The 7127-nt window shown below is 42.8% G+C and overlaps 2 non-coding genes across 2 annotated transcripts; one reads left to right on the forward strand and one right to left on the reverse strand.

The window, feature by feature from the left end:
- Positions 1–1169: 1169 nt before the first annotated feature.
- On the reverse strand, positions 1170–1243 carry Trnat-ugu. The gene has a single exon. It is a non-coding gene; the product is annotated as a tRNA-Thr (tRNA).
- Positions 1244–5454: 4211 nt separating this feature from the next.
- Positions 5455–5528, forward strand: Trnat-ugu. The gene has a single exon. It is a non-coding gene; the product is annotated as a tRNA-Thr (tRNA).
- The last annotated feature ends 1599 nt before the right edge of the window (positions 5529–7127 follow it).

Consider the following 7127-nt stretch of genomic DNA (forward strand, 5'->3'; position numbering starts at 1 on the left):
GGAAAGGCGCTAGTTTCCTGTCATTGATGATAAAGTAATTACTTCTCACGCACAAACTAAAAAAAATATTATTATTGTTGTTGTTTTGTACTCAATAGAACGTTCTTCGTCGTGAGGAAAAGCGACAGTTTCCTATCATTGATGATAAATGCGAAAGTTGTTAATAAATAATGGAAACATTTTTTTATATAAGTTCGTTGGAGTATTGAAGCTATGTTGAATGTTTTTTTTTCATTTTACCATTTTGTTGATGAAATTGCCTTTTTCAGCGGTATTTGATAAATATGTATTGTATTCGTTATTTTTACTACAAAATCCCTCTGTTTCACGTTATGAATAAACAAATCTCAAATAAAACCTGAGTTAAACATGAACAATTTCAATTTTGCCATAAATACTGTTTATTTTTAAGTACCAATACTGGATACTACTGGAGCCGTTTTACTGAAGAACACTTTCTTCACCTGTGACAATGTACTTCTGAAGTCTTCCAAGCTTCAGCCAACCTGTGTTACACTGGCTGACAAAAAAGTGATGTACCCGGAAGAGGAGGAAGAAATGAAACGAAACTTCGCGGGATTAGACGGTATACGATTTTATTTCAGCTGTTACAAAATCGAGTCAAATTTGCAGAGAACTTGGCGCTATGAGTGGACTTATCAGCATGACGTTGCACTTGCTATGACGTGAATGCATGTACTGGTAGAGTTGGGAAGGGTGCCATAGAACCGATGTATCCTCTTCTAAGATAGGTGACCGTAACTGTTGGAACTGGTCCTTGAAATCCTGGATGCTGCCACTGGGACGGAGTTGACACCCGAGACAGTACGACACGTTCCTTCGGGGACAGAGCTGAGAAATTGCTGGCCACAGGAGTACCTCAACATTATCCACACACTTCACAGAGACACGCGCCGTAACTTGACAAGCATTGTCCTACTGTCACCTCAGAGTTAAGGCACAAGGATGCAGGATGTCCGTGGCATACTATTGCGCCGTCGGGGTTCCCTCAATCACTGCCAACAGTGACCGGAATCATATCCAATAGTATATATTTACTAAGATGGTATCTGTTCTTTCGGACATGTCAGAAAGAACAGATAATGAAATGAACGCCCTTAGCTGCTTACAGGCGTTGACATACGTCAACGGGGACAGATGAAAAAGTGTGCCCCGACCGGGACTCGAACCCGGGATCTCCTGCTTACATGGCAGACGCTTTATCCATCTGAGCCACCGAGGACACAGAGGATGCCGCGACTGCAGGGATTTATCTCTTGCACGCCTCCCGCGAAACCGACATTCTCAACGTATTGTCCCGTACTACATTCGTAGTGCCCCCGCCCATTATACTCATTACTCGCGGCGCGTTGCCGATTCCCGTAAGAGTTCGGGCACTTTTTGTGCATTCGCACAGAAGAAGAAAACGGTCAAGTGGCCGGTGAGCCTTAACTTGTAATTTCATTCTAAAGAGCTGCTTGGTCACCGATGATATCTGTTCTTTCGGACATGTCCGAAAGAACAGATACTATCTTAGTAAATATACAGGGTGAGTCACCCAACGTTACCGCTGGATATATTTCGTAAACCACATCAAATACTGACGAACCGATTCCACAGACCGAACGTGAGGAGAGTGGCTAGTGTAATTGTTTAATACAAACAATACAAAAATGCACAGAAGTATGTTTTTAACACAAACCGACGTTTTTTTAAATGGAACCACGTTAGTTTTGTTAGCACATCTGAACATATAAACAAATACGTAATCAGTGCCGTTTGTTGCATTGTAAAATGTTAATTACATCCGGAGATATTGTTACCTAAAGTTGACGCTTGAAACCTCCGACGTTCAGTTGCGTGTTGTAACAAACACCGGCCACGGTCGGCGAGCAGCATCTGCAGGGACATTGAAAGGTCTCTGTTGGATTCCTTTCATGTTTAATTTCTTAAATCTGTTGTCATTTACGGCATAAATTCCTCTTCTAAATTTACTGTGGCGTTTCTGACTATCTGGGAGGAGACTGAGTAGTGGAACGTGTTACTTTTACACATAAACAAGAACGATCTGTCACACTACTACACTTTAAAACACAGTTTATATGTAATTCATGTCACACAGTCTCATACGGAACCTACATCCGCTTACTTTTATATACTGTATATGATAAGATACTGTCATCCCCCTTCCCTTCTGTGTTAGAGGATGAATGAGCAAATGTATTTCTAGTTGCATGCTTGATGGTAGCAGACAAGCCTGTCTGCTAGAGAACAGTAGGACCAACGTCAGAACAGGTAGCTACGCTTTCTAAAAGCACAGAGGTTTCTATTCTTGGTATGGTCCTGTCCATCCCTTGTCATGTTGGTATAGGAAGCTGCCTCTCTGGTCACTTCCGTTTGTGTCTGTTAAGTACGCTCGTTAGGAGCCCAGGTCAGTCCGTCCGCGGCGAGCGTCTGAAGTGGTAAGATCTCCGGCTAAGTGCGTCTCTGCTAAGTCCGTAGGACAATGGATTTCTTAAGTTCAGCCTAACTGAAAATTTGATCACCTTTATTTCAGGTTTAGCTCTAAAATATCTAATGTTACCTTAAATTGCAAAGCAGTGTAATTCGCGTGTGAAGTTCAGAATATCTTCCGGTAGTTGCTTTGTCACTACTTTGTGAGTAGAGTGAAACCACGTGTTGATCAGTAAATCTAACTAAGATCATCAATCTTAAATGCGAATGTGCGTGAGATTATAACGTCTCGTCTTGACAATATTTTTCAATATAGCAACTTTTGTTTATGTTCAACCCACGTGGGGTGTACTTTGTGAAACCAGTACCACGTGCTTATACAATTGTTTGACCCATCAGGTTAATAGTAAGACGATAGTAGCCAGTTCGAGGTTTTTCTTTTGTAAATTGCTTTTCGATCTAATTTATTTTAATTATCAAAATTATTGTGGAGTTACACTCTTTGTGTAAACCAAGTTGACCAGGTGAAGCATGTGGTGAAATCACCAAAATAGCCCTCAGCTATTCTTTTCGGGAAGATTTCACAAAGAGTTAATATGAATTTAGTATACCAGTGTGTGGTAATTACATGACGGACAGGATTGTGCTACGAACGTAACTTCTTTGGGTGAAAATTGAATCGGTTGGTAGTGGTTAATTTTCTCTTGCATATGTTTCAACGTTCTTTGTGTGTTGTTTTATGAATGCAGTGTTGTATGCAGTCTCCCAATCTTGGCTCCATATTTGATGTGTTCCGTAAGATTACAATCTCACATTTTCACAATCCTAAATAAGGCACCAGTTTATTTATGAATCAAATTTAATAGGCTGAAATTTCAATGATCAATGTTAAAATAAATTTCCAAATATAAACTGATTTATTTCTTTTTATTTAAATTCTCTTTTTTGTGTATATATATATATATATATATATATATATATATATATATATATATATATATCACCGGTTATCGTATGCCTATTAAAAGATTGTAATTCATCTTAGTCTGGTTGGGAATTTGGTAAGCTAAACTGGATACCTGGTGAAACAGTTGCTCAGTAATGCAAGGTTAACTTCCCCAGACAGCTCACAGCTTTTAACCCACTTTTATGGTCTTGAATAGCAGCACCGCTTTCATAACAAATTAAAGCGACAACATTACAACATGTTTACGATGACGACCGTGTTTACGAGTGTGGGTGTAGTGGACTGTTTTGGTTTGGTCTAGCTGTCGCAGTGTCCGCATGTAGCGCTTGCTGCTATTGTTATTCTGCATTCGTCTCCGCACGCAAACCAACTGTAGTACACCGTGTTACCAGACGTCTGCGATAGTGTAGTGTTGTAGGAACTGTGACCATGGTGTATTCGAACTCTGAATAGGCGGAGATGATACTCATCTTTGGCGAGTGTCGACGAAATGCAGCTGAAGCCTGCAGGGTGTATGCAGAACGGTACCCGGACAGAGAGCATCCAACGTGCCGCACATTGCAAAACATCTACCGCCAACTGTATGCAACAGGTATGGTCGTAGCACGCAAACGGGTCCGTAACAGGCCCGTCACAGGAGAAGCGGGTGCAGTTGGTGTGTTAGCTGCTGTTGCCATGAACCCGCACATGAGTACACGGGACATCGCGAGAGCCGGTGGACTGAGTCAAAGTAGTGTCATGCGCATACTCTATCGTCACCGCTTTCACCTGTTTCATGTGTCGCCACATCAGCAATTACATGGTGATGACTTTAATCATCGAGTGCAATTCTGTCAATGGGCATTAACAGAGAATGCGTTGCAGTTCTACCTGTTTATCGATGACGCGTGTTTCACAAACCACAGGGCAGTGAATCTACGGAACATGCATTACTGGTCACTGGACAATCCTCGCTGGCTGAGACAGGTAGAGCGACAGCGACCGTGGACTGTAAATGTATGGTGCGGAATCATTGGCGGCCACCTCATTGGTCCTCACTTCATTGCAGGGGCCCAAACAGATGCAACATACATCGCGTTTCTACAGAATGATCTGCCAACGTTGCTCGAAAATGTCCCACTGGAAACGCGTCGCCGTATGTGGTATCAGCATGATGGTGCACCTGCACATTCCGCAATTAACACTAGGCTACTGCGGCGTGCGCGATATTCATTACGCCAGAGATTGCAATTGTGTGCAGCAAATGATGGCCACCACATTGAACATCTATTGGCCTGACATGTCGGGACACACTCTATTCCACTCCGTAATTGAAAACGGAAACCACGTGTGTACGTGTACCTCACCCCTCATGGTAATGTACATGTGCGTGAGTGAAAAAGACCAATAAGAAGGTGTTAGCATGTGGACGGAATGTGCTGTTCCAGTCTCTTCTGTACCTAAGGTCCATCACCGTTCCCTCTGGATCCCTACGTAATTCGGTGCTCTCCGATACACACGATCGAACAGCGGAGGAGTGGTACTCAAGCGTCAACTTTAGGTTACAATATCTCCGGATGTAATTAACATTTTACAATGCAACAAACGGCACTGATTACATATTTGTTTATATGTTCTGATGTGCTAACAAAACTAACGTGGTTCCATTTAAAAAAACGTCGGTTTGTGTTAAAAACATACTTCCGTGCATTTTTTTTATGGTTTGTATTAACCAATTACACTAGCCCTTCTCCTCACGTTCGGTCTGTGGAATCGATTCGCCAGTATTTGATGTGGTTTACGAAATATATCCAGCGGTAATGTTAGGTGACTCATCCTGTATAGTTAAGCCTCACCGATCACTTGACCATCTTCTTCTTCTGTGCGAATGCACAAACAGTGCCCGAACTCTTACGGGAATCGACAACGCGCCGCGAGTAATGAGTATAATGGGCGGGGGCACTACGAATGTAGTGCGGGACAATACGTTGAGAATGTGGGTTTCGCGGGAGGCGTGCCAGAGATAAATCCTTTCAGTCGCGCTATCCTCTGTGTCCTCGGTGGCTCAGATGGATAGAGCGTCTGCCATGTACGCAGGAGATCCCGGGTTCGATTCCCGGTCGGGGCACACATTTTCATCTGTCCCCGTTGACGTATGTCAACGCCTGTAAGCAGATAAGGGTGTTCATTTCATTGTAATTTCATACCCAATAGTTCCCCACAAGATTACGCCAGGGGTAATATCACTCTCAGCCGCGCGGGTTTAGCCGAGCGGTCTCAGGCGCTGCAGTCACGGATTGTGCGGTTGGTCCCGGCGGAGGTTCGAGTCCTCCCTCGGACATGGGTGTGTGTGTTTGTCCTTACGATAATTTAAGTTAAGTAGTGTGTAAGCTTAGGGACTGATGACTTTAGCAGTCCCATAAGTTTTCACACATATTTGAACAGTATCACTCTCCCTCCCGAAAACGATAGCCATTGGGGTAGTACAGAACCGTGATTAATCGCTGAACACACTTTCCGAGGCGCCAAGGGATCATCAAGTCAGTATTGGAGGTATGCGTGGAGGGTAAAAATCTAAAGGGAGACTAAGAGATGAATACACTAAGCAGATTCAGAATGATGTTGGTTGTTGTAGATATTCGGAGATGAAGAGGCTTGCACAGAATAGAATAGCATGGAAATTTGCGTCAAACCAGTCTCCGGACTGAAAACCGCAACAACAACAACTACTACTACTAGTGTGTCTCTATACATTAGACCTGATCTTCTGAGGATTAAGAGCATCCTCTTACACCTAATAATGTAGAAAGTTTTCTACAGGTCCACAAATGCTAGGAAGTTATCCTAATTTTTTTTCATACTACTTTCTATCACTGAGAAGGGGACCGTAAGAACTTCCGGATATCGATTTGATTGATACTGACAGGATGAGCAGGACACAACTAAGACCGTTTTAGGGAAAACCGAGAGATTTTAGCCCTGCTTATGAACTTTGTTTGGTTGCAAGCATTCAAGAAGTAGGCAACTGAGCGAGTTTCATAAGCGTTAGTTTCATAAGCGCTAGGTCCCTGGATCGACCCTGGCTGCTTGTACTTTTTCTTCATTCCCACGCTGTTCCGTCAACCTGCATCATTTTTTACATGTAAGCGTAGAACCTTATAAAGCGGCTGCTTCTAGAGGAGACTGCTTGAAGATTCAGTCAATCGCACACCATCAGCCGTCTGCACCAAAATTCGGTAAATTGCTCTGAGCACTATGGGACTCAACTGCTGAGGTTATTAGTCCCCTAGAACTTAGAACTAGTTAAACCTAACTAACCTAAGGACATCACAAACATCCATGCCCGAGGCAGGATTCGAACCTGCGACTGTAGCGGTCTTGCGGTTCCAGACTGCAGCGCCTTTAACCGCACGGTCACTTCGGCCGGCTAAAATTCGGTAAAACGCTTCAATATACGTGGTACGCTGCTAAACTGAGTGTCGTCCGAGAATTGATCGTGAATGTAAGACAAATTTGTTGTGCAATAGATACACTGAAAAATCATGAACATGCAAAAATTCGGCGTTTTTTACACGTGCTGTATGTTGCAATAATTATTATTTTCCATGCTTCTGCGATGATTTTCATCGTAATTCGTGGAGTACTCCATAGGTTACATATTATACTTGCCATAAATTTAGATACAATAATATGGAAGAACTGATTACACTGATTTGATTTAAGTTCG

Source organism: Schistocerca piceifrons, chromosome 8 (assembly GCF_021461385.2).
Source record: "Schistocerca piceifrons isolate TAMUIC-IGC-003096 chromosome 8, iqSchPice1.1, whole genome shotgun sequence".
Taxonomy (NCBI): Eukaryota; Metazoa; Arthropoda; class Insecta; order Orthoptera; family Acrididae; genus Schistocerca; species Schistocerca piceifrons.